Below are 27,592 nucleotides of genomic sequence, written 5' to 3'. Positions count from 1 at the left end.
ACCCACCTCCCTTCTGTCCCCCCCTCTCTCTGTCCCCCTCTCTCTGTCCCCCCTCTCTCTGTCCCCCTCTCTCCCCCTCTCTCTCTGTCCCCCTCTCTCTCTGCCCCCTCTCTCTGACCCCTCTCTCTGTCCCTCTCTCTCTGTCCACTCTATCTCTCCCCCCTCTCTGTCCCCCTTTCTCTCTCAGTCCGCCACCCTCTCCATCCCCCCACTCTCTGACCCCTCTCTCTGTCCCCCTCTCTCTGTATCCTCTCTCTCTCCCCGCTCTCTGACCCCCTCTCTGTCGTCCGCTCTCTCTGTCCCCCTCTCCCTCTCTATCTGTCCACCACTCACTCCATCTCCCCACTGTCTGTCCCCCTCTGTCCCCCTCTCTCACCCACCCGCATCTCTCTATCCCTCCTCTTTGTCCCCCTATCTCTCTGTCCCCCTATCTCTCAGTCCCGCTCTCTCTGTTCCCCCATCTCTGTCCCCCTCTCTCTCCCACCCACCTCTCTCTCTGTCTCCCCCTCTCTCTGTCCCCTCTCTCTGTCACCCTCTCTCTCTGCCCTCTCTCTCTGTCCCCCTCTCTCTCTGTCCCCCTCTCTCTGTATCCTCTCTCTCTCCCCGCTCTCTGACGCCTCTCTGTCGCCCGCTCTCTCTGTCCCCCTCTCTCTCTATCTGTCCACCACTCTCTCCATCTCCCCACTCTCTGTCCCCCTCTGTCCCCCTCTCTCTCCCACCCGCATCTCTCTATCCCTCCTCTTTGTCCCCCTCTCTCTCTGCCCCCCTCTCTCTCAGTCCCGCTCTCTCTGTTCCCCCATCTCTGTCCCCCTCTCTCTCCCACCCACCTTTCTCTCTGTCTCCCCCTCTCTCTGTCCCCCTCTCTCTGTCCCCCCTCTCTCTGTCCCCTCTCTCTCTGTCCCCCTCTCTCTCTGTCCCCCTCTCTCTCTGCCCCCCTCTCTCTCTGCCCCCTCTCTCTGCCCCCTCTCTCTCTGTCCCTCTCTCTCTGTCCACTCTATCTCTCCCCCTTCTCTGTCACCCCATCTCTCTCCATCCCCCCACTCTCTGTCTCCCTCTCTCTGACATCCCATCTCCCCCATTCTGTACCCCTCTCTCTGTTCCCACTCTCTGACCCCCTCTATCTCCCCAACTCTCTGCCTCCCTCTCTCTGTCTCCCCTCTCTCTGTCCCTCTCTCTCTGTCCCTCTCTCTCTGTCCCCATCTCTCTCTGCCCCTCTCTCTCTATCTCCCCCACTCTCTGTTCCCCCTCTCTCTCTGCCCCTCTCTCTCTGCCGAGGAGAAAGTGAGGTCTGCAGATGCTGGAGATCAGAGACGGAAATGTGTTGCTGGAAAAGCGCAGCAGGTCAGGCAGCATCCAGGGAACAGGAGAATCGACGTTTCGGGCATTAGCCCTTCTTCAACCTCTCACCCTCGGAACGCGCAGCCCTCCACTCCCTCCGTTGCAACCCCATCCTCACTATCAAACCAGCAGACAAGGGAGGCGCGGTAGTAGTTTGGCGCACCGACCTCTACACCGCTGAGGCCAAACGCCAGCTCGCAGATACCTCCTCCTACTGCCCCCTTGACCATGACCCCACCCCCCACCACCAAACCATCATCTCCCAGACCGTCCATAACCTCATCACCTCGGGGGACCTCCCATCCACCGCCTCCAACCTCATAGTCCCACAACCCCGCACCTCCCGCTTCTACCTCCTGCCCAAAATCCACAAACCTGACTGCCCCGGCCAACCCATTGTCTCCGCCTGCTCCTGCCCCACCGAACTCATCTCCGCCTACCTTGACACCGTCCTGTCCCCCTTAGTCCAAGAACTCCCCACCTACGTTCGGGACACCACCCATGCCCTCCACCTGCTCCATGATTTTCGCTTCCCCGGTCCCCAACGCCTTATTTTCACCATGGACATCCGATCCCTGTACACCTCCATCCCCCATCACGAAGGACTCAAAGCCCTCCGCTTCTTTCTTTCCCGCCGTACCGACCAGTACCCTTCCACTGACACTAGCCTCATTCCTGAAGAAGGGCTAATGCCCGAAACGTCGATTCTCCTGTTCCCTAGATGCTGCCTGACCTGCTGCGCTTTTCCAGCAACACATTTCCACCTCTCTCTCTGTCCCCCTGTCTCTGGCCTCCTCTCTCTCTGGCCCCCTCTCTCTGTTCCCCCATCTCTGCCCCCCTCACTCTCCAACCCACCTCTCTCTCTGTCTCCCCCTCTCTCTGTCCCCCCTCTCTGTCCCCTCTCTCTGTCACCCTCTCTCTCTGCCCACTCTCTCTCTGCCACCTCTCTCTGTCCCCCTCTCTCTCTCTATCTGTCCACCACTCTCTCTATCTCCCCACTCTCTGTCCCCCTCTGTCCCCCTCTCTCTCTCCCACCCGCATCTCTCTATCCCTCCTCTTTGTCCCCCTCTCTCTCTGTCCCCCCCTCTCTCAGTCCCGCTCTCTCTGTTCCCCCATCTCTGTCCCCCTCTCTCTGTCCCCCTCTCTCTCCCACCCATCTCTCTCTCTGTCTCCCCCTCTATCTGTCCCCCTCTCTCTGTCTCCCCTCTCTATATCCCCCTCGCTCTGCCCCTCTCTCTGTCCCTCACTCTCTGTGCACTCTATCTCTCCCCCCTCTCTGTCCCCCTCTCTCTGTCCGCCACCCTCTCCATCCCCCCACTCTCTGTCCCCCTCTCTCTGTCCCCCTCTCTCTGTATCCTCTCTCTCTCTCTCCGCTCTCCGAGCCCCTCTCTGTCGTCCGCTCTCTCTGTCCCCCTCTCTCTCTCTATCTGTCCACCACTCTCTCCATCTCCCCACTCTCTGCCCCCCTCTGTCCCCCTCTCTCACCCACCCGCATCTCTCTATCCCTCCTCTTTGACCCCTCTCTCTCTGTCCCCCTCTCTCTCAGTCCCGCTCTCTCTGTTCCCCCATCTCTGTCCGCCTCTCTCTCCCACCCACCTCTCTCTCTGTCCCCCCCTTTCTCTGTCCTCCTCTCTCTCTGTCCCCTCTCTCTCTGTCCCCCTCTCTCTCTGTCCCCCTCTCTCTCTGTCCCCCTCTCTCTCTGCCCCCCTCTCTCTGCCCCCTCTCTCTGTTCCCACTCTCTGACCCCCTCTATGTCCCCAACTCTCTGCCTCCCTCTCTCTATCCCCCTCTCTCTGTCCCTCTCTCTCTGCCCCCCTCACTCTGTCCCCCTCACTCTGTCCCCCTCTGTCTGCCCCCATCTCTCTCTGCCCCTCTCTCTCTATCTCCCCCACTCTCTGCTCCCCCTCTCTCTCTGCCCCTCTCTCTCTGCCCCCCTGTCTCTGGCCTCCTCTCTCTCTGGCCCCCTCTCTCTCTCTTTCCTCCTATCTGGCCCCCTCTCTCTGTCGCCTCTTTCTGCCCCCTCTCTCTCTGCCCCCTCTCTCTCTGACCCCCTCTCTCTCTGACCTCCTCTCTGTCCCCCTCTCTCTGTCGACCTCTGTCTGACCCCCACTCTCTCACACCCGCCTCTCCCTGTACCACCTCACTGTCCCCCTCTCGCTGTCGCCCCTCTCTCTCTGTCGCCGTCTCTCTGCCCCCTCTCTCTCTGCCCCCCCTTCTCTGCCCCCTCTCTCTCTGACCCCTCTCTCTCTCCGCCGCTCTCTGACCCCCTCTCTCTCTGTCCCCCCCTCTCTCAGTCCCGCTCTCTCTGTTCCCCCATCTCTGTCCCCCTCTCTCTGTCCCCCTCTCTCTCCCACCCATCTCTCTCTCTGTCTCCCCCTCTATCTGTCCCCCTCTCTCTGTCTCCCCTCTCTATATCCCCCTCGCTCTGCCCCTCTCTCTGTCCCTCACTCTCTGTGCACTCTATCTCTCCCCCCTCTCTGTCCCCCTCTCTCTGTCCGCCACCCTCTCCATCCCCCCACTCTCTGTCCCCCTCTCTCTGTCCCCCTCTCTCTGTATCCTCTCTCTCTCTCTCCGCTCTCCGAGCCCCTCTCTGTCGTCCGCTCTCTCTGTCCCCCTCTCTCTCTCTATCTGTCCACCACTCTCTCCATCTCCCCACTCTCTGCCCCCCTCTGTCCCCCTCTCTCACCCACCCGCATCTCTCTATCCCTCCTCTTTGACCCCTCTCTCTCTGTCCCCCTCTCTCTCAGTCCCGCTCTCTCTGTTCCCCCATCTCTGTCCGCCTCTCTCTCCCACCCACCTCTCTCTCTGTCCCCCCCTTTCTCTGTCCTCCTCTCTCTCTGTCCCCTCTCTCTCTGTCCCCCTCTCTCTCTGTCCCCCTCTCTCTCTGTCCCCCTCTCTCTCTGCCCCCCTCTCTCTGCCCCCTCTCTCTGTTCCCACTCTCTGACCCCCTCTATGTCCCCAACTCTCTGCCTCCCTCTCTCTATCCCCCTCTCTCTGTCCCTCTCTCTCTGCCCCCCTCACTCTGTCCCCCTCACTCTGTCCCCCTCTGTCTGCCCCCATCTCTCTCTGCCCCTCTCTCTCTATCTCCCCCACTCTCTGCTCCCCCTCTCTCTCTGCCCCTCTCTCTCTGCCCCCCTGTCTCTGGCCTCCTCTCTCTCTGGCCCCCTCTCTCTCTCTTTCCTCCTATCTGGCCCCCTCTCTCTGTCGCCTCTTTCTGCCCCCTCTCTCTCTGCCCCCTCTCTCTCTGACCCCCTCTCTCTCTGACCTCCTCTCTGTCCCCCTCTCTCTGTCGACCTCTGTCTGACCCCCACTCTCTCACACCCGCCTCTCCCTGTACCACCTCACTGTCCCCCTCTCGCTGTCGCCCCTCTCTCTCTGTCGCCGTCTCTCTGCCCCCTCTCTCTCTGCCCCCCCTTCTCTGCCCCCTCTCTCTCTGACCCCTCTCTCTCTCCGCCGCTCTCTGACCCCCTCTCTCTCTGTCCCCCCCTCTCTCTGTCCCCCTCTCTCTGACCCCCCCTCTCTCCCCAACTCTTTAACACTCTCACTGTCTCCCTCTTTCTGCCCCCTCTCTCTGTCACCGTCTCTCAATCCCCTCTTCTCTCTGTCCCACCTTTCTCTGTTCCCCCTCTCTTTGTCCCTCCCTCCCTCTGTCCCCCTCTCTCTCTGTCCTCCTCTCTCTCTGTGCCCCTCTCTCTCTGTCCCCCTCTCTCTGTCGCGTCTTTCTGCCCCCTCTCTCTCTGTCCCCCTCTCTCTCTCTGTTCCCCTCTCTCTCTGACCCCCTCTATCTCCCCCGCTCTCTGTCCCCCTCTCTCAGTCGCCCTCTCTCTGACCCCCACTCTCTCACACCCGCCTCTCCCTGTACCACCTCACTGTCCCCCTCTCTCTCTGTCACCCCTCTCTCTGTCGCCGTCTCTCTGTCCCCATCTCTCTCTGTCCCCATCTCTCTCTGTCCCCCACTCTCTCTGTCCCCCACTCTCTGTCCCCCTCTCTCTCCCCCGCTCTCTGACCCCCTCTCTGTTGCCCTCTCATTGCCCCCGCTCTCTCTGCCCCACGACCCCTCTCTCTGCCCCCTCTCTCTCTGCCCCCTCTCTCTCTGCTCCCCTCTCTCTGTCCCCCTCACTCTGTCCCCCCTCACTCTGTCGCCCTCTCTCTGTCCCCCTCTCTCTATCCCACCTCTCTGTCCCCTCTCTTTCTCCCCCGCTCTTTGACCCCCTCTCTGTCGCCCTCTCTCTCTGCCCCCTCTCTCACTGCCCCCTCTCTCTATCCCCCTCTCACAGTCCCCTCTCTCTCCCGCTCTCTGATCACCTCTCTGCCCCCCTCTCTGTCACCCCCTCTCTCTGCCCCCTCTCTCTCTGCACCCTCTCTCTCTGCCCCCCTCGCTCTGTCCCAATCTCTCTGTCCCCTCTCTCTCTCCCCGCTCTCTGACCCCCTCTCTCTGTCGCCCTCTCTCTGTCCCCTATCTCTCTGCCCCCCCTCTCTGTCCCCCTCTCTCTGTCCCCTCTTTCTCTCCCCCGCCCTCTGACCCCCTCTCTGTCGCCCTCTCCCTGTCCCCTATCTCTCTGCCCCCCTCTCTTTGTCCCACCTCTCTCTGTCCCCCCCTCTCTCTGCCCCCCCTGTCTCTGACCCCTTCTCTCTATGTCCTCCTCTGTCTCTAGCCCCCTCTCTCTGTCTCCTCTTTCTGCCCCCTCCTCTCTCTGTCCCCCTCTCTCTCTCTGACACCCTCTCTCTCTGACCCCCTCTATCTCCCCCACTCTCTGTCCCCCTCTCTCTCTGTCACCGTCTCTCTGTCACCGTCTCTCTGTCCCCCTCTCTCTCTGTCCCCTCTCTCTCTATCTCCCCCACTCTCTGTTCCCCCTCTCTCTCTGCCCCCCTGTCTCTGGCCTCCTCTCTCTTTGGCCCCCTGTCTCTCTGGCCCCCTATCTCTGTCGCCCTCTCTCTGACCCCCTCTCTCTCTGACCCCCTCTCTGTCCACCGCTTTCTGACCCCCTCTCTCAGTCGCCCTCTCTCTGACCCCCACTCTCTCACACCTGCCTCTCCCTGTACCACCTCACTGTCCCCCTCTCTCGCTGTCGCCCCTCTCTCTGTCGCCGTCTCTCTGTGCCCACCTGTCTCTGTCCCTCTCTCTCTCTGTCGCCCTCTCTCTGTCCCCTCTCTCTCTCCCCCGATCTCTGACCCCCTCTCTGTTGCCCTCTCTCTGCCCCCACTCTCTCTGCCACCCCGACCCCTCTCTCTGTCCCCCTCTCTCTTTCTGTCCCCTCTCTCTCTCTCTCCCTCTCTCTGCCCCCCTCTCTCTGTCACCGTCTCTCTATCCCCCTCTCTCTGTTCCCCCTTTTTCTGTCCCCCCTCTCTCTGTCCCCCCTGCCCCCTCTCTCTCTGCCCCTCTCTCTCTCTCTGTCCCCCTCTCTCTCTGTCCTCCTCTGTCTCTGTCCCCCTCTCTCTGTCTCCTCTTTCTGCCCCCTTCTCTCTCTGTCCCCTCTCTCTCTCTGACCCCCTCTCTCTCTGACCCCCTCTATCTCCCCCACTCTCTGTCCCCCCCTCTCTCTGTCCCCCTCTCTCTCTGTCACCCTCTCTATGTCGCCATCTCTCTGTCCCCCTCTCTCTCTGTCCCCTCTCTCTATCTCCCCCACTCTCTGTTCACCCTCTCTCTCTGCCCCTCACTCTCTGCCCCCCTGTCTCTGGCCTCCTCTCCCTTTGGCCCCCTCTCTCTCTGTCCCCCTCTCTCTGTCGCCCTCTCTCTGCCCCCTCTCTCCCTGTCCTCCTATCTGCACCCCTCTCTCTGTCGCCTCTTTCTGCCCCCTCTCTCTCTGTCCCCCTCTCCCTCTGACCCCCTCTCTCTCTCCCCCGCTCTCTGTCCCCCTCTCTCTGTCGCCCTCTCTATGACCACCACTCTCTCACACCCCCCTCTCCCTGTACCACCTCACTGTCCCCCCTCTCTCTGTCGCCCCTCTCTCTGTCGCCATCTCTCTGTCCCCCTCTCTCTCTGCCCCCTCTCTCTCTGACCCCTCTCTCTCTGCCCCCTCTCTCTCTGCCCCCCTCTCTCTGCCCCCTCTCTCTCTGTCCCCCTCTCTCTGTCCCCTCCCTCTCCCCCGCTCTCTGACCCCTTCTCTGTCGCCCTTCTCTCTGCCCCCTCTCTCTTTGCCCCCCTCTCTGTCCCCCTCTCTCTCTCTATCCCCCACTCTCTCCATCCCCCCACTCTCTGTCCCCCTCTCTCTGACCCCCTCTCTCCCTCAGACTGTACCCCTCTCTCTGTCTCTCTCTGCCCCCTCTCTCTGTTCCCCCTCTCTTTGTGTCCCCCCTCTCTGTCCCCACCCTCTCTGTCGCCCCCTCTCTCTGACACCTTCTCTCTGTCCTCCTCTGTCTCTGTCCCCCTCTCTCTGTCTCCTCTTTCTGCCCCCTTCTCTCTCTGTCACCCTCTGTCTCTCTGACCCCCTCTCTCTCTGACCCTCTCTATCTCCCCCACTCTCTGTCCCCCTCTCTCTCTGTCGCCCTCTCTCTGTCGCCGTCTCACTGTCCCCCTCTCTCTCTGTCCCCTATCTCTCTGTCCCCCTCTATCTGTTCCGTCTCTCTCCCTCGCTTTCTGACCCCCTCTCTGTTGCCCTCTCTCTGTCCCCGGTCTCTCTGCTCCCCCGACATCTCTCTCTGTCCCCTTCTCTCTGTTCGCCTCCCTCTGTTCCCCTCTCTCTGCCCCCCTCTCTCTGTACCCCTCACTCTGTCCCCTCTCTCTCTCTCTTCTCCGCTCTTTGACCCCCTCTCTGTCGCCCTCTCTCTCTGCCCCCTCTCTCTCTGCCCCCCTCTCTGTCCCCCTCTCTCTGTCCCCCTCTCTCTATCCCCTCTCACTGCCCCCTCTCTCTCTCTCCCGCTCTCTCTGCCCCCTCTGTCCCCCCAATCACTGTCCCCCTCTCTCTGACCCCCTCTCTCTCCCCCACTCTGTACCCCTCTCTCTGTCTCCCTCTCTCTGCCACCTCTCTGTCACCGTCTCTCTATTCCCCCTCTCTCTGTCCCCCCTTCTCTGTCGCCCCCCTCTCTCTGACCCCTTCTCTCTCTGTCCTCCTCTCTCTGTCCCTCCTCTCTCTGTCCCTCCTCTCTCTTTCCCCCCCCTCTCTCTTTGGCCCCCTCTCTCTCTGACCCCTTCTCTATCCCCCTCTCTCTGTCGCCTGCTCTCAGTCGCCCTCTCTCTGACCCCCACTCTCTCACACCCGCCTCTCCCTGTACCACCTCACTGTCCCCCTCTCTCGCTGTCGTCCCTCTCTCTGTCGCCGTCTCTCAGTCCCCCCCTCTCTCTGTCCCCCTCTCTCTCTGTCCCCCTCTCTCTGTCCCCTCTCTCTCTCGCACGCTCTCTGACCCCCTCTCTGTTGCCCTCTCTCTGATCCCCTCTCTCTCCCACCCGCCTCTCTCTCTGTCCCCATCTCTCTGTCCGCCTTTCTCTCTGTCCCCCTCTCTCTGTTCCCCTTTCTCTCTGGCCCCCTCTGTGTCACCCTCTCTCTGCCCCCTTCTCTCTGCCCCCCTCTCTGTCCCCCTCTCTCTCTGTCCCCCTCTCTCTGTCCCCCACTCTCTCCATCCCCCCACTCTGTGTCCCCCTCTCTCCCCCCACTCTGTACTCCTCTCTGTCCCCCTCTCTCTCTGTCCCCCCTCTCTCTCTGTCCCCCACTCTCTCCATCCCCCCACTCTCTATCCCCTCTCTCTGTCCCATCTATCTCCCCCTCTCTCTGTCCTCTTCTCTCTGTCCCCCTCTCTCTGTCCCTTATCTCTCTCCCCCGCTCTGTTACCCTCTCTCTGCCCCCTTTTCTCTGTCCCACACTCTCTCCATCCCCACACTCTCTGTCCTCCTCTCTCTATCCCCCTCTCTCCTCCCCACTCTGTACCCCTCTCTGTCCCCCACTCTCTGCCCCCCTCTCTCTGTCCCCCTCTCTCTGTCCCCTCTATCACCCCCTCTCTCTGTCCCCCTCTCTCTGACCCCTCTATCTCCCCCATACTCTGTGCCCCTCTCTCTGTCGCCTCTTTCTGCCCCCCTCTCTCTCTGCCCCCCTCTCTCTCTGACCCCCTCTATCTCCCCCACTCTCTGACCCCCACTCTCTCCCACCCACCTCTCACTATACCCCCTCACTGTCCCCCTCTCTCTCTGTCACCCCTCTCTTTTTGTCCCCCTCTCTCACTGTCCCCCCTCTCTCTGTCCCCCTCTATCTCTGTCCCCCTCTCTCTCTGCCCCCCCTCTCTCTGCCCCCTCTCTCTCTCTGTCCCTCTCTCTCTCTGCCCTCTCTCTCTCTGCCCCCTCTCTCTGTCTCCCCGTCTCTCTTTCCCCCTCTCTCTGTCCCCCTCTCTCTGTCCCCTCTCTCTCTTCCCCCACTGTCTGACCCCTCTCTGTCGCCCTTTCTCTGCCCACTCTCTCTGTCCCCCTCTCTCTGTCCCCCAATCTCTCCATCCCCCCACTCTCTGTCCCCCTCTCTCTGACCCCCTCTCTCTCTCCCACTCTGTACCCCTCTCTCTGTCCCCTTCTCTCTGTCACCGTCTCTCTGTCACCATCTATCTGTACCCCCTTCTCTCTGTCCTCCTCTCTGTCAATCCCCCTCTCTCTGTCCCCATCTCTCTGTCCCCTCTCTCTCTGCCCCGTCTATCTCTCCCCCGCGCTCTGCCCCCCTCTGTCGCCCTCTCCCTGCTCCCTCTCTCTCTGTCCCCCCTCTCTCTCTATCCCCCACTCTCTCCATCCCCCACTCTCTGTCCCCCTCTCTCTGACCCCCCTCTCTCCCTCCCACTCTGTACCCCTCTCTCTGTCCCCTCTCTCTGTCCCCCTCTATATCCCCCTCTCTCTGTGCTCCTCTCTCTGTCGCCCACTCTCTGCCCCTTCACTCTCCCACCCGCCTCTCTCTTTCCCCCCTCTCACTGTCCCCCTCTCTCTCTGTCCCCCTCTCTCTGTCCCCCTCTGTCTGTCCCCCTCTCTCTCTGTCCCCCTCAATCTTCCTCACACTCTGCCACCCCCCTCTCTCTGCCCTCCTCTCTCTCTGTCCCCCTCTCTCTCTGTACCCCTCTCTCTGTTCCCCCCTCTCTCTGTCGCCATCTCTCTGTCCCCCTCTCTCTCTGTCCCCCTCTCTCTCTGACCCTCTCTCTCCCTGACACCTCTCTATCTCCCCCACTCTCTGTCCCCCTCTCTCTCTGTCGCCCTCTCTCTGTCGCCGTCTCACTGTCCCCCTCTGTCTCTGTCCCCTATCTCTCTGTCCTCCTCTATCTGTCCCGTCTCTCTCCCTCGCTCTCTGACCCCCTCTCTGTTGCCCTCTCTCTGTCCCCGGTCTCTCTGCTCCCCCGACATCTCTCTCTGTCCCCTTCTCTCTGTTCGCCTCCCTCTGTTCCCCTCTCTCTGCCCCCTCTCTCTGTACCCCTCACTCTGTCCCCTCTCTCTCTCTCTTCTCCGCTCTTTGACCCCCTCTCTGTCGCCCTCTCTCTCTGCCCCCTCTCTCTCTGCCCCCCTCTCTGTCCCCCTCTCTCTGTCCCCCTCTCTCTATCCCCTCTCACTGCCCCCTCTCTCTCTCTCCCGCTCTCTCTGCCCCCCTCTGTCGCCCTCTCCCTGCTCCCTCTCTCTCTGTCCCCCCTCTCTCTCTATCCCCCACTCTCTCCATCCCCCACTCTCTGTCCCCCTCTCTCTGACCCCCCTCTCTCCCTCCCACTCTGTACCCCTCTCTCTGTCCCCTCTCTCTGTCCCCCTCTATATCCCCCTCTCTCTGTGCTCCTCTCTCTGTCGCCCACTCTCTGCCCCTTCACTCTCCCACCCGCCTCTCTCTTTCCCCCCTCTCACTGTCCCCCTCTCTCTCTGTCCCCCTCTCTCTGTCCCCCTCTGGCTGTCCCCCTCTCTCTCTGTCCCCCTCAATCTTCCTCACACTCTGCCCCCCCCTCTCTCTGCCCTCCTCTCTCTCTGTCCCCCTCTCTCTCTGTACCCCTCTCTCTGTTCCCCCCTCTCTCTGTCGCCATCTCTCTGTCCCCCTCTCTCTCTGTCCCCCTCTCTCTCTGACCCTCTCTCTCCCTGACACCTCTCTATCTCCCCCACTCTCTGTCCCCCTCTCTCTCTGTCGCCCTCTCTCTGTTGCCCTCTCTCTGTCCCCGGTCTCTCTGCTCCCCCGACATCTCTCTCTGTCCCCTTCTCTCTCTGTTCGCCTCCCTCTGTTCCCCTCTCTCTGCCCCCTCTCTCTGTACCCCTCACTCTGTCCCCTCTCTCTCTCTCTTCTCCGCTCTTTGACCCCCTCTCTGTCGCCCTCTCTCTCTGCCCCCTCTCTCTCTGCCCCCCTCTCTGTCCCCCTCGCTCTGTCCCCCTCTCTCTATCCCCTCTCACTGCCCCCTCTCTCTCTCTCCCGCTCTCTCTGCCCCCCTCTGTCCCCCCAATCTCTGTCCCCCTCTCTCTGACCCCCTCTCTCTCCCCCACTCTGTACCCCTCTCTCTGTCTCCCTCTCTCTGCCACCTCGCTGTCACCGTCTCTCTATTCCCCCTCTCTCTGTCCCCCCTTCTCTCTCTGTCCTCCTCTCTCTGTCCCTCCTCTCTCTGTCCCACCTCTCTCTTCCCCCCCCCTCTCTCTTTGGCCCCCTCTCTCTCTCTGACCCCCTCTCTCTCTGACCCCCTCTCTCTCTGACCCCTTCTCTATCCCCCTCTCTCTGTCGCCTGCTCTCAGTCGCCCTCTCTCTGACCCCCACTCTCTCACACCCGCCTCTCCCTGTACCACCTCACTGTCCCCCTCTCTCGCTGTCGTCCCTCTCTCTGTCGCCGTCTCTCAGTCCCCCCCTCTCTCTGTCCCCCTCTCTCTCTGTCCCCCTCTCTCTATCCCCTCTCTCTCTCGCACGCTCTCTGACCCCCTCTCTTTTGCCCTCTCTCTGACCCCCTCTCTCTCCCACCCGCCTCTCTCTCGTCCCCATCTCTCTGTCCGCCTCTCTCTCTGTCCCCTTCTCTCTGTTCCCCTTTCTCTCTGGCCCCCTCTGTGTCACCCTCTCTCTGCCCCCTTCTCTCTGCCCCCCTCTCTGTCCCCCTCTCTCTCTGTCCCCCTCTCTCTGTCCCCCACTCTCTCCATCCCCCCACTCTGTGTCCCCCTCTCTCCCCCCACTCTGTACTCCTCTCTGTCCCCCCACTCACTGTCCCCCCCTCTCTCTCTGTCCCCCACTCTCTGCATCCCCCCACTCTCTATCCCCTCTCTCTGTCCCGTCTTTCTCCCCCTCTCTCTGTCCTCTTCTCTCTGTCCCCCTCTCTCTGTCCCTTATCTCTCTCCCCCGCTCTGTTACCCTCTCTCTGCCCCCTTTTCTCTGTCCCCCACTCTCTCCATCCCCACACTCTCTGTCCTCCTCTCTCTATCCCCCTCTCTCCTCCCCACTCTGTACCCCTCTCTGTCCCCCACTCTCTGTCCCCTCTCTCTGTCCCCCTCTCTCTGTCCCCTCTATCACCCCCTCTCTCTGTCCCCCTCTCTCTGACCCCTCTATCTCCCCCACACTCTGTGCCCCCCTCTCTGTCGCCTCTTTCTGCCCCCCTCTCTCTCTGCCCCCCTCTCTCTCTGACCCCCTCTATCTCCCCCACTCTCTGACCCCCACTCTCTCCCACCCACCTCTCACTATACCCCCTCACTGTCCCCCTCGCTCTCTGTCACCCCTCTCTTTTTGTCCCCCTCTCTCACTGTCCCCCCTCTCTCTGTCCCCCTCTATCTCTGTCCCCCTCTCTCTCTGCCCCCCCCTCTCTGTCCCCCTCTATCTCTGTCCCTCTCTCTCTCTGCCCTCTCTCTCTCTGCCCCCTCTCTCTGTCTCCCCGTCTCTCTTTCCCCCTCTCTCTGTCCCCCTCTCTCTGTCCCCTCTCTCTCTTCCCCCACTGTCTGACCCCTCTCTGTCGCCCTCTCTCTGCCCCCTCTCTCTGCCCCCCTCTCTCTGTCCCCCACTCTCTCCATCCCCCCACTCTCTGTCCCCCTCTCTCTGACCCCCTCTCTCTCTCCCACTCTGCACCCCTCTCTCTGTCCCCTTCTCTCTGTCACCGTCTCTCTGTCACCATCTATCTGTACCCCCTTCTCTCTGTCCTCCTCTCTGTCAATCCCCCTCTCTCTGTCCCCATCTCTCTGTCCCCTCTCTCTCTGCCCCGTCTATCTCTCCCCCGCGCTCTGCCCCCCTCTGTCGCCCTCTCCCTGCTCCCTCTCTCTCTGTCCCCCCTCTCTCTCTATCCCCCACTCTCTCCATCCCCCACTCTCTGTCCCCCTCTCTCTGACCCCCCTCTCTCCCTCCCACTCTGTACCCCTCTCTCTGTCCCCTCTCTCTGTCCCCCTCTATATCCCCCTCTCTCTGTGCTCCTCTCTCTGTCGCCCACTCTCTGCCCCTTCACCCTCCCACCCGCCTCTCTCTTTCCCCCCTCTCACTGTCCCCCTCTCTCTCTGTCCCCCTCTCTCTGTCCCCCTCTGTCTGTCCCCCTCTCTCTCTGTCCCCCTCAATCTTCCTCACACTCTGCCCCCCCCTCTCTGCCCTCCTCTCTCTCTGTCCCCCTCTCTCTCTGTACCCCTCTCTCTGTTCCCCCTTCTCTCTGTCGCCATCTCTCTGTCCCCCTCTCTCTCTGTCCCCCTCTCTCTCTGACCCTCTCTCTCCCTGACACCCCTCTATCTCCCCCACTCTCAGTGTCCCTCTCTCTGTCCCCCTCTCTCTGACACCGTCTGTCTCCCCCCTCTCTGTCCCCCTCTCTCTGTCCCCCTCTCTCTGACACCCTCTATCTCCCCCCTTTCTCTGTCCCCCTCTCTCTGTCCCCCTCTCTCTGTCCCCCTCTCTCTGACCCCTCTCTCATTATGTCCTCCCCTATTTCTCTCTCTCCCTCCCTCACCTTATCACTCCCTTCCCTCTCTCTCTCCCTCTGTCTCTCCCTGCTCCTTCGCTCTCTCTCCATCTTCTCCCACTCTCGATCCCCTACCTTGGTCTCTCTCTCTCCCCACCTCCCTCCGTTTCTCTCAGACTCACCCTCTCTCCCTCCTGTCCTGCCCTTCCTCTCTCTCTGACACACTCTGTCTCCCTGGTCCTTCCCTCTCCCTCTAACCTAGAGACTGGGTGTTTGTGGTGAGGCTGCGTGTGGGGGGTGGGGTGAGATGATTGAGAGATGTGGGAGGTGGGGAAATTGGGGTAGAGACGGAATTGCGGGAGGGAGACAGAGACGGCAGGAGAGAGAGAGAGAGAGTGAGGGTGAGGGTGAGATAGAAGAATGGAGGCAGGTGGAGAAACTCATGTTGGGGGTGTGAGAGAGAGAGGGGGAGAGTGAGGCAGAAAGAATAGTGGAGGCAGGTGGAGAAACCGGGGTTGGCGGGGGGGTGGTGTCTGAGAGGGGACCAGAGAGAGTGAAAGGGAGAGGAGGTGTGAGAGAGAGACAGTGTGCAGAAAGAGAGAGGGAGAGAATTGAGGAGGAAGAGTCGGGGAGAGGAAATGGGGAGGCCAGGTTGGAGTGGGGGGACAGAGGGAGTTAAATCCAGCTCCTGAGCTCAGGGCGCGGTGCCCTCCACTTCCCTGAGGACCAGGACTTGGGGCTGAGTCTGTCTCTCTCCAGCTCAGCTTCTCCAACACAAACACACACACCAACATCGGTCACTCTGCTGCTCGGCACGCTTTAATCAACATTTTTATTGGTTACAAATGGCAGTGATGGATACAGTCAGTGGGATGGTGCCTTTTCTCACTGGCCCCTGAGTTGTGAGAAACATTGAAATGTGTCCCTGTAACCCCCCTGTGGGATAAGGATGGACAAACCAGCGCTACCCTCAGTCTGTTACCATAGCGACAGTCTACTCCATCGCTGAAACACTGAACTGAAATGAGAAAATCCCGGATGGAGTGATTAATGAGGGAATTTGATGGATGGATGGATCTGGGTGAAGGGATATTTCAGCACATTCTTCAGCTGCTGCCTGAACTTAGTCTGGGTTACGGCATAAATCGCGGTGTTTGTGCAGCAACTGAGGAGCTGCAGCATGAAGCCCAATTCCAGCACAAAGGGATGGAGATACAGAGGAGAAACCACAATATCAATCATCCGGTACCATATAGAATACAGCATGAACGTTGACCATAACAGGATGAAATTGGCCGAGATCACAAACAGTAAAATGATGGATTTTTTTCGGTTTCTCATTTCTGTGTCAGACTGAGCGTCCCCATTGGTGTGAGCGCGGAGTCTCCTGCGGGCTCTGCTGGTCACTACAATGTGTCTGACGGTGAGAACATTGAGCAGCAGAACCAGGAGAAATGGGACACATGGGGTTAGAATGTGGTGGAGGAACTCGATTGTGACCCAGACACTGGATAATAGAACAGCGACTGTTACATCACAAAACCAGGGGTCGTTCACCAGCCAATACCGAGCCGTGAGCATAAAATACCAGAAAATGTTCTTTAAACAGCTCAGCACAGTCACTGCTCCCAGAACCACAGCCGCTGTTTTCTCACTGCAATATTTACTTTTCAGCTTCTGGCAACAAATGGCCACAAACCGATCAAAGGTGAAAGTGATGGTGAACCAGACAGAGCAGTCAGTGGCTGCATAAACCAGGACGGCGTGGATATTACACACGGGGACGGAGTCCCTCAGGAAATAAAACTGTTCCCGATAAACAATGGGAATGTGTCTCAGTATCAGGTCGAGGATAATGACCAGGAGATCCGCCGCTGCCATGGCCCCCAGGTAACGTCTTACACATGGAGACAATCCACAATCTTTATAAAGCAGGACGTAGATGGTCACTACGTTAACTGTGAGGAAGGAAAACAAACCCATTATCCATCAGCCTGGAGGCAAAGGGACCCGTTTGATTGGGGACCCAGTGAGATTTTCAAATGTGTCCCTGTATTCAGGGATTTATTAAAATAATTGGAGCTGGAATAACAAATGGGAAGGTCTGAATTACTGACAAAAATGGGTCATAAACCACAAGAAACCCTCCCTCCCCAAACACACAGAGTCACATCCATAAGGACAGATGGTTTCTAGAACATTCCCACACACTCGATCACTCGAGAGCAGACACAGGTCACTCCTTCCCAGTTCCCAATACGGAGGGTGGAAACGTTGCTGTTCTGAAGGATTCTCTCCCAGTTTCCTGAAGACAAACGGAGTTTGGGAATTCCTGTATTTTGGTCTAAATTGTGGTCAAGCCTGTGTCGTGGAGAACTGTAAACGCAGGGAAAACGTATTCACCCCTTTAACTGCCTGAGGGGCCTTAGGAACATTGTCTCCTTCTCCCTGGAACAGGATCTCTTCCCTCGGGATCTTATCGTTTGTTCAATTCACTGACGTCCGGCCGTTCACAAACAATGTCAGTGACAGAACGTTCCGGGGAATGTCAGTTATAGAATGTTGGGGACAGAACGTTCCGGGGAATGGCAGTTATAGAATGTCAGGGACAGAACTTTCCAGGGAATGTCAGATATAGAATGTCCGGGACAGAACGTTCCGGGGAATGGCAGTTATGGAATGTCGGGGACAGAACATTCCGGGGAACTCCTTGACCTGTCCATCACCTTTCCCCCTACCTACCCCACCAACATGATGTACTGTGCATGGGCACACTGTAGCATTAATGGGGTGATAGACGGAGGGTCCAATCACAGGAATGGGAATTAAAGGCATTGCCAGATCAGCTGAGAGTGTTAGATACACCACATTCTCAATCCACCTCACAGAACCAGCCCAGACACCATACACCCAGAGGATATATCTGTTCACCGTGGAACACTGTGTAGACCAGACCAGTGTACTGCTCAGTACAACCCAGCAATCTGTCCAGATTCATCCATTGCACTGGTCAATACAATCCAGCGATCTGTCCAGAGTGGAGTACTGTACAGACTACATCAGTGCATTGGTCTATAAACACGGATTAGATATCTGTCCAGCACTGGGAGCTGTGCAGACCACAGCAGGGCACTAATGTGTGAACCTGTAACAAATATCCATCCAGCATGGGGAGCTGCACAGACCATATCATTGCAGTATCTATAAACCTCAACCAGAATGACTGACCAGCACAGCGATCTGTGCAGTGATCACCCGTGAATTAATTTGCAAACCTGGAGCAGTTACCCTCCAAGTGAGTAGGACTGTGTACACCACCCCAGTGCATTGATCTGCAACCCAGGAGCAGTTACCCTCCCAGCATGTAGGACTGTGTACACCACCCCAGTGCATTGATCTGCAACCCAGGAGCAGTTACCCTCCCAGCATGTAGGACTGTGTACACCACCCCAGTGCATTGATCTGCAACCCAGGAGCAGTTACCCTCCCAGCATGTAGGACTGTGTACACCACCCCAGTGCATTGATCTGCAACCAAGGAGCAGTTACCCTCCCAGCATGTAGGACTGTGTACACCACCCCAGTGCATTGATCTGCAACCCAGGAGCAGTTACCCTCCCAGCATGTAGGACTGTGTACACCACCCCAGTGCATTGATCTGCAACCCAGGAGCAGTTACCCTCCCAGCATGTAGGACTGTGTACATCACCCCAATGCATTGATCTGCAACCCAGGAGCAGTTACCCTCCCAGCATGTAGGACTGTGTACACCACCCCAGTGCATTGATCTGTAACCCAGGAGCAGTTACCCTCCCAGCATGTAGGACTGTGTACACCACCCCAATGCATTGATCTGTAAACCAGGAGCAGTTACCCTCCCAGCATGTAGGACTGTGTACATCACCCCAATGCATTGATCTGCAACCAAGGAGCAGTTACCCTCCCAGCATGTAGGGCTGTGTACATCACCCCAATGCATTGATCTGCAACCAAGGAGCAGTTACCCTCCCAGCATGTAGGACTGTGTACATCACCCCAGTGCATTGATCTGTAAACCAGGAGCAGTTACCCTCCCAGCATGTAGGGCTGTGTACCCCAAACCAGGGCATTGATCTGTAACCCAGGAGCAGTTACCCTCCCAGCATGTAGGACTGTGTACACCACCCCAGTGCATTGATCTGTAACCAAGGAGCAGTTACCCTCCCAGCATGTAGGACTGTGTACACCACCCCAGTGCATTGATCTGTAAACCAGGAGCAGTTACCCTCCCAGCATGTAGGACTGTGTACATCACCCCAGTGCATTGATCTGCAACCAAGGAGCAGTTACCCTCCCAGCATGTAGGACTGTGTACACCACCCCAATGCATTGATCTGTAAACCAGGAGCAGTTACCCTCCAAGTGAGTAGGACTGTGTAACCCATCCCAGTGCATTGATCTGTAACCAAGGAGCAGTTACCCTCCAAGTGAGTAGGACTGTGTACATCACCCCAGTGCATTGATCTGTAACCCAGGACCAGTTACCCTCCCAGCATGTCAGACTGTGTACATCACCCCAGTGCATTGATCTGTAAACCAGGAGCGGTTACACTCCCAGCATGTAGGACTGTGTACACCACCCCAATGCATTGATCTGCAACCAAGGAGCAGTTACCCTCCCAGCATGTAGGGCTGTGTACACCACCCCAATGCATTGATCTGCAACCAAGGAGCAGTTACCCTCCCAGCATGTAGGACTGTGTACATCACCCCAGTGCATTGATCTGCAACCAAGGAGCAGTTACCCTCCCAGCATGTAGGACTGTGTACATCACCCCAGTGCATTGATCTGTAAACCAGGACCAGTTACCCTCCCAGCATGTCGGACAGTGTACATCACCCCAGTGCATTGATCTGTAAACCAGGAGCGGTTACACTCCCAGCATGTCGGATTGTGTACACCACCCCAGTACATTGATCTGTAAACCAGGAGCGGTTACCTTCCCAGCATGTAGGACTGTGTACACCACCCCAGTGCATTGATCTGTAAACCAGGAACAGTTACACTCCCAGAATGTAGGACTGTATACCCCACCCCAGAGCATTAGTCTGTAAACCAGGAACAGTTACACTCACAGCATGTAGGACTGTGTACCCCACCCGAGTGCATTGATCTGTAAACCAGGAGCAGTTACCCTTCTTGCATGCAGTACTGTGTCCGCCACCCCAGTGCAATGCTCAGTAATACTGCGTTAGATCACTGCCCAGCGTGGGGAAACTTGCACCCCGGGCTGGAAGTGACAGGATGTGCAGCTCCCATCCATTTTCAGCTCCACTCTCCATTGTTGCCCTGACAAGGGGCTGCTGTGGGTGTGAACATCACTGCCAGAGAGAGATGGCGGGGGAATCAGTTTAAATATCACCACATGGGAGGGGTTTGGGAAATAGACAGAGACGGGGAGACTGAGAGACAGTGTCCTGGAAGGATGTGTTCCCAGGTTTCAGAATGCTGAAAAGTAGACACTTCGATAGCACCCTGTAACATGAACCAGTCTTCCCAGGAAAGATGGGAAAAAGTGATATTGGTGTGAGGTCAGATGATGGAGGGTTTTAGATGAGCATTTGATCTACAACTTTGTAAATGGAGTCCTTCATGGCTGTAGGTACACACCATCACCCAGATGCCCCTGGATATTCCGTGATCCCTGACACTGATGTCATCTTTAAAAGCCCAATGGACAACGATTGAGCTTTCTCAGCTTGGAGCTGCCCTGCATAGTTTACCCCGAGCATGGCAGATAAGGGACAATTACACCACGGTTTGTCAACAGGGGCACGGAGGTCCTGGTGGATGGGCTAGTACAGAGGGGGACCATTCTCTTCCCAGAGGGGACGACACCACCAGACCCAACGGGCATGGTCTGAGCTCACCACCCAGCTCAGTGCAGTATCTCAGTCTGAAGAAATGTCCTGGAATACAGGACAAGCTTCAATAACATTCCCCGCTCTGTCAGGATAAGGGTCACCGTGTTCTCTTTGCTCCCTCACAGTCACTGTATATCTGTTACAGCACTGACCCCCGAACAAGGCTCATAGTCCACCACTCTCACTGACGCATGCTGCACCTTCTCTCTCTGTCTCTGTCCCTCTGTCTCTCTCTCTCTCTCTCTCTCCCTCTCTCTCCCCCCTCCCTCCACTTCACCCCCACACTAATAACACTGCATGGATACAACATGTGGACTGACTCCCTCCGGACACCTCACCGTGACCCCCTCCCCACCTTCACTAACACTAACAGCAGGACCACCCACTCCCACCCTCACTCCATCCCCCCACTTCTCCCATTTCAGGAGAAACAGCCTGGAATAGGACAGGAAGGGCCTATCCGGGTGGTGGAGTGCCTGATATCCGTTCCCTCACCCCCCTCCCCCCGCCATGTGGGCAGGACCCTGGTACGAGCCGGAGACGACCAGGACGCCTCGTGTGGAGATTCTGAAACATCCACGTCCCACCGACCGAGTACGGAGCAATGATCAGTGAAGGGCAATTCTCACTTTAAACCCCCTGGCACCTCCGTTTCCCCCGGCACAACTTAGAAGCAGTGGCCCTGTTGCCATCTCCCCTTTGTGTCGCGCTGGTAACAAATGGAATCCCCCCGGTCTCAGTGGGCAGGAGGGTGGGCTCACAACACATCATCACCACCACCTCCGAGAAAGGGAGCACCGAGACTCCCTCCTACACGTCCCCCTGTAAACAGCTCAGATACTGAAACTAATCTGTGATAGTAACTGCCCTCCCTACTTGTCCTGACATCTTCAACAATCTGTGCTCATATCCACGCAGCGCTCTCTGTTCCTGCAGCCCCTTTATAATGTCACAGCCTGCTTTAACCTGCCGTTCATTGTCTTTCCTTCCAAAGTGTATCATCTCACACTTCTCTTCACTGATCCCTATCTGCCTTACACCTGAACACTACTCCAACATATCACTGTCCTGTTAGAGTTCCACACTGTCCTCCATAGACTTCAGAGTTCTTCCAGGTTCGGTGCCATCTACAAACATTCAGATTGTCATAGCGTCACAGTCCCCATGAAACAACTGAAATCCTGCCCCACACACACGACTGTGAGCAAGTGAAATACTGATATATTCCTATGGACAGAGTCGAATAATGACATGCTGTCAATGGAGCAACAAAAATCCTGCACACACAAGACGGAGCAAATGAAATATTGACAAACCACAGAGCAAGAGAAATCCGGATAGGTTCCACTTATCGATATTCATCAGGGTATAATGTGATGAAGTTGAAAATGTGTACTCTCCCTTTAAGAGAGAGGGAATGCTGTTCTGAACTGAGAGCTTACAAGCACCTGTGCATATGAGAGGATGGCAGACCCAGACACAGTATATTGCTATCGAGCTGGAGTCGGGTAATAAGCAGTTAAGAGAAAGAGGGTCCCAGAGTTGTGCATAGTTGATGTAAAATGTTCACTTTCAGAGTGAAAAAATAAATTGATGTTTTTATTTGGCAGATCTGTCCCCCATATTTTAACAGTTTACAAGGCGAATTAAGCATTTCTTTATTTTACATTTAAGTTACCAGATGAGCTTCACGCCGTGTCCTCACCATTCCCGTGTGTGTATCTGTGTGTCTCTGTGTGGGGCAGGTCTGGCAGTCTTTGTGGTGCTTAAAGTGATGCAATGCCACCCTCTGCTTGCCTCCACATGCCACTGCATAGGCATTGGCAGAGGGTGAAAATCAGCAGGGATTCATTCAGAGAGGGGGAGGGAGAGGGCAGCTGCTCACAGCAAAATCCAATCCATGTACTGATCTAAATGTCCTTTAAACTTTATAACTGTCCCTGATTTCACCACGTCCTCTGGAAGTTCATTCCAAACACAAGCCAGCTTCTGTCTAACATAAGTACCTCTCGTGACTTTCATAAATCTTTTTTCCTCGCACCTTCAAAATCCCTCAGTTTTGAATCCCCAACTCTAGAGAAAAGACATCAGCCCTTCAACTTCTCTGTAACCCTCATTATTTTATAAACCTCTGTAAAGTTACTGCTTAATCTCATATTCTTCAGTGAAAAAAGTCCCAGCCGATCCAGCCTCTCCTTATAGCTCACTCCCTCCTTTCCCAACAACATCCAGTTTCATCTCTTCTGAACCCTCTCCAGCTTAATAATATCAACGTCAGTTATATCAAAGTGAATAGTCAAGTTGTTTTCTAAGGGTACGGGGAATCCAAAACTGGAGGACATAGGCTTAAGGTGAGAGGGGAAGCATTTAAAAGTGACCTAAGGGGCAGCTTTTTCACCCAGAGGGTGGTGTGCCTATGGAATGAGCGAGCAGGGTGACCAGACTGGATACAGTATTCCAGAAGAGGTCCCAACAATGTCCTGTACAACCACAACATGACATCCCAATTCCGATACTCAAAGGTCTGTCCTATGAAGACATGTGTGTTAAACAACGTCTTAACCACACTATCTATATGAGATGCAAATTTTAAAGAATTAAACCTGACGGCCTAGGTTTCTATACTACAACACTGCTTTCTATTTTCAATTGTATAGGTCCTGCTGTTGTTTGATTTACCAAACCCAAAACCTCGCATTAATCCAAACTAAGCTCCAAATGCCACCCCTCAGCCCAGTGTGTGTTATTACTACCTCCTCACTCTTCCCCTTTAAAATATCCTCCCCATCTCCAGGATGCCTGCACACTCTGGCCTTGATTTTCACAAAGATCCTGAGCTTGGGTTGCCTTGTATGGTTAGGGGGAGGAGGGACAGATTGCAGACACAGTCAGTGGGGAGGAGTGGCAGGGCAGTAATCAGCGACCTAGTGTCATTTCATTGTTTTAGGAAAAGGGGATTCGCACATGACAGTTGGGTAAGAGTGATAGGTGTTTTGGGGTCAGAAATTAAGGTCTTCCTTCGTCTCTGGTGTTCAGCAATAAATATCTATTTGAGACCCTTCATTGGGCAGATTGTGTCTGCAGGATTTCTTTCCTTAATATTGCAGATTACAGATACTAGCAATTAAAGATGTTTATAGTTAATTTCGATGGCACAGCACGTACACTCAATATCCTACAGTTGAGACCAATATCTTGCATTTGTTTAATAATACAAAGTGTTGTTTGTAATTCAGTAATGGTAACCTGATTATAATAAATGGACACCAAGCTGAAAGTGGGCACTAAAATATGACCCAAAATCTGGGAATGGTAGTGTGGTGGGTAGTGTCCCTGTCTCTGAGCCAGAGCTCTGGATTTGATTCCAATTCCTGAACTTGTGTGGTAGTGTTCCTCGCTCTGGGCTAGAAGTACTGGATTCAAGTCCTGCCTGTTGCAGAGGTATATTCCAGCATGTCAGAACAGGATAATGAACAAACACACAGGAGAATACTGTTACAGCTTTATGGGTATTGCAGAGTGATGCTAGTGTCCCTACCTCCGGGCACAAAGGTCCAAGGGTAAAGCCCACAGAAGTGTCTCAGTATACATCTGAACAAACTGATTAAAATGGATTTAGAATTGTGATTTGATGGAGAAGGAAGAGGTGTCAGTATTGCATTTCAGAATTTAGGCCCAGATGACTGAAAGTACAGCCATTCGTGTTGATTGGGGTCACATTTTGCAGCAGTAAAGGTTTATAAAATCAAAATGGCCATGGATAAGGTGAGTAGTCAGGGGTTTTTCCCCAGGTTAGGGGCGTCCAAAACTAGAGGGCATTGGTGGAAAGTGAGAGGGGAAAGGTTTTGAGGAGGTCTAAAGGGCACCATTTCACACAGAGGGTGGTATGCGTATGGAATGAGCTGCCAGAGGAAGTGGTGGAGGCTGGTACACCTACAGCATCTCGGTACTGAGAGACCTGGCGAGCTTTTTCAGCATTTTCTGTATTTGTTTAAAAATGCATTCAGTTTAACACAGGTATTTTGAATAAATTAAACATTTTTATTTTTTTAATGACGCAGGGACAGAAAAACATATTTCAAATTGAACGAGACAATTTTCTGCGAAGTGTATGGCTCTGTATATGACAACAGCAATGATGCACCTACATGGAACAGGGAATGTGATGGAGACATTGTTTGGACAATGTACAAGGAGACCTCACATGTTCCAGTTTGGGAGAGGATGACTTTACTGTGTGGTTCAATTCAGAGAGGGAGAAAATGTAATCTGCCTGAAAAGGAATGGCCTATTACACTCTCGCTCCTTCACTGTTCCTCATCACAGCAACGTGTGCGAGCGAAAAAAAAATCTCTACAGTCATCGCTACCATTGTTATTTTTGTGGAATCCGTGCAGTGTAGAAACATGCCCTTCGACCCATCAAGTCCATACCAATCTTCCCAACCCATTTCCCTATATTTACCCCTGACTATTGCAAATAACCTAGAAATCCCTGAACACTATGGACAATTTAGCATGACCAATCCACCGAACCTACACAGTTTGTGGTAGGAAACTGGATCACCCATTAGAAGCTCACACCGACAAGGGGAGAATGTGCAAACTCCACACAGACAGCAACCCAAGGCTGGAATCGACCCTAAGTCCCTGGTGTTATGAGGCAGCAGTGCTAACCACCGTGCTACCCTTTGGATGATCCCTAACCAGAATTCACTGGAATCTACTCAATGCCTAAAGCAAAGGGAATTCAGCCAAATCCAAACTCTCCCAGGATGAAATCCCATTGCTAGCAGCTTGTGTGAGTACAATATCTTCAGAAGCAGAATAACGTTTTGGACAATCTCACAATTTTTCCTCTGTCATGAGTTCCAATAATATTTGGACCAAGTTCTTTCAAGTTAAAATTGCAGAGATTGTGTGTGTGTGTGTGTGTGTGTGTGTGTGTGTGTGTGTGTGTGTGTGTGTGTGTGTGTGTGTGTGTGTGTGTGTGTGTGTGTGTGTGTGTGTGTGTGTGTGTGTGTGTGTGTGTGTGTGTGTGTGTGTGTGTGTGTGTGTGTGTGTGTCAGTGTTTTTAGAAAGGGAAAAATTGATTATATATTTGCAATATCCAAACAGTTTGCCATTCATCTTTCCATCATAGTTTGAGTAACATTGCTCTGGATCATAAACGTGTTGTTTCAGCAGATTAAAGAAACTAGCCTGACTTGTTCCTCAAACTGACCCTGACCCAGTATGAGACGGATATCATCGGCCACATCACCAACCTGGTTACATTTAACATTTGTTGTGAGCAGTGGAGGAGTGGGACTAGAAAAGGAAACAGTGACCCAAAAAGCTGGGGAACTATAGACCGGTTAGCCTAATGTCAGTGGTGGGTAAGTTGTTGGAGGGGATTCTGAGGGATAGCATTTACAGGCATTTGGGAAGGCAAGGGCTGATCGGAGTAGACAACGTAGCTTTCTGCATGGGAAATCATGTCTCATTAATTTGGTTGAGTTTTTTGAAGAGGTGACAAAGAAGATTGATGAAGGCAGTTTGGGTGACATTGTCTATATGGACCTCAGCAAGGTGTTCCTTTAAAGAACAAAGACCAAACAAAATTTATAGCCCAGGAACAGGCCCTTCGCCCTCCAAGCCTGAGCCGATGCAAATGTACTGTCTAAATCTGTTGGTCAATTCCTAAGCACCTGTATCCCTCTGCTCCCCACCTACTCATGCATCTGTCCAAACGCATCTTAAATGAATCTACCGTGCCTGCCTCCCCCACATCTGCTGGAAACGCGTTCCAAACGCCCACCACCCTCTACGTGAAATACTTACCGCGTGTATCCCCCTTAAACCTTCCATCTCTCGCTTTGAAAGCACAACCTTCCGTTATTGAATACTTCACCCTGGGAAAAAGCTTGTCTCTATCCACCCTGTCTATACACTTCGTGATTTTGCAAACCTCAACCAGGACCCCCTAAATCTCATTTTTTCTAGGGAAAATAAACCTAACCTCCTCAGCCTCTCTTCAAAGCTGGTATTTAATTCCGATTGGTAGACAGATTAGTAAGTTTCAGTCACGTGGGATACAGAGGAAACTAGTCACATTTGGCCTGAAGGAAAAGGGGTATTTTTCAGACTGGAGGCTTGTGAGCAGCAGTGTGCTGCAAGATTCAGTACTGAGTTCACTGCATTTCATCATTTATGTAAAGGACTTAGATGTGAGTATTGGGGCCACTGAGTTGGTAAGTTCACAGATGACATCAGAAAGGTGGTGTAGTTGATTATCTCAGAGTACAACGAGACCACACTTAGATGGGACAAAGGGGCAAGGAGTGACAGATGAAGTTTAATTTAGATAAATACGAGGTTTTGTATTGTGTGAAGGCAAATCAAGGCAGAAATTATACACTTAATGATAAGGTCCTGGGGCGTGTTGTGATACAAAGGGACCGAGCGATGCAGGTACATTGTTCCTTGAAAGTGGAGTCGCAGGTAGACAGTGTGGTGCAGAACACATTAGGCACATTTGCCTTAATCAGTCAGAGCATTGAGTATAGGAGTTGTGGTGGTATGTTGCATCTGTACAGGAAGTTGTTAAGGCCACTTTAAGCATACTGCGTGCAACTCGGTTGTCTGCAGAAAAGGTTTACATAGATGTTCCGGGACTGGAGGTTTTAGCTTTAGGGAGAGGGTGATTAGGTTGAGGTGTTTCTACCTGGAGTGTCAAAGGCTGAGGGGTGACATTATAGAGGTTTATAAAATCATCAGTGGCATGGATATTCTGAACAGCCACGTTCTTCTCCCCAGGATAGGGGTGGTCCAGAACAAGAGGGCATAGGTTGAAGGCGAGCGGGAGAATGATTTAGAAGGGACATGAAGGTAAATGTTTCACACAGAGAGTGGTGCGTGCATAGAAAGTTCTGTCAGAGGAAGTAGTGAAGGCGGTTACAGTCGTACATTTAAAAGTATCTGAGAGGAGGAATATTGGCCAAATGCTGGCAAATGGGACTGGATCAGATTTGATATCTGATCAGAGTGAACAGATTGGACGAATGGATCTGTTTCCATTCTGCATGACTCTCTGATTCTACAAGAGGGATGACAAAAAATTCTGAAAGGACCTTTCAAGTCGGTATTCTCTTCACTGGAAGTTTATTGTGCCTCTATGCTCATATTGATTGAAAGCTGTGTTATGTAAATATTTGACAGAGAAGTGAGTCATGCATAATGGGACACAGACAGGAAAGTGAGGCTGAGACCCCAACCTGATCAGCCACAATCTTAGTGCCTAGTGAGAAGGCTCAAAGTGTCTAATGACCCATTCCTGCTCCTCAGTCCCACGTTCCTGTGTTCCATGCAGCCACTCAAACATGCTATACAGGAGCAGTTGGAGGCTACTTATTCCTATAACCTGGTGTACATAAACAGAGGAGACCAATCAGCCCTTCAGGACTGTCCCACACGGTTTGAGGTGATTTGGGAAATGTAATTGGAAAATCCAGGCTGGATATGAAAGAGGCCCCTCATCTCTCTTTGCAGAGCTCCCCCTCTCTGCAACTTGTGCTTCATTTGTTGGTCATTTTGTAGACCCAGATCCAC

At 54.8% G+C, this 27,592-nt stretch overlaps 1 long non-coding RNA gene across 1 annotated transcript in view; it reads left to right on the top strand.

Moving 5' to 3' along the window:
- The window catches only part of LOC148142092 (uncharacterized), a 152,466-nt gene extending 125,612 nt beyond the window's left edge, over nucleotides 1–26,854 (top strand). Inside the window, exon 3 of the long non-coding RNA XR_015752234.1 lies at nucleotides 24,065–26,854. This is a non-coding gene — a long non-coding RNA (uncharacterized LOC148142092). The remainder of the gene's footprint in view (nucleotides 1–24,064) is intronic.
- The last annotated feature ends 738 nt before the right edge of the window (nucleotides 26,855–27,592 follow it).

This window comes from Chiloscyllium plagiosum, unplaced genomic scaffold, assembly GCF_037043375.1.
Source record: "Chiloscyllium plagiosum isolate Xiang-an unplaced genomic scaffold, Cpla_swu_hap1 HiC_scaffold_31, whole genome shotgun sequence".
Classification (NCBI taxonomy): domain Eukaryota; kingdom Metazoa; phylum Chordata; class Chondrichthyes; order Orectolobiformes; family Hemiscylliidae; genus Chiloscyllium; species Chiloscyllium plagiosum.
This window is presented reverse-complemented; position numbering and strand designations above follow the sequence as displayed.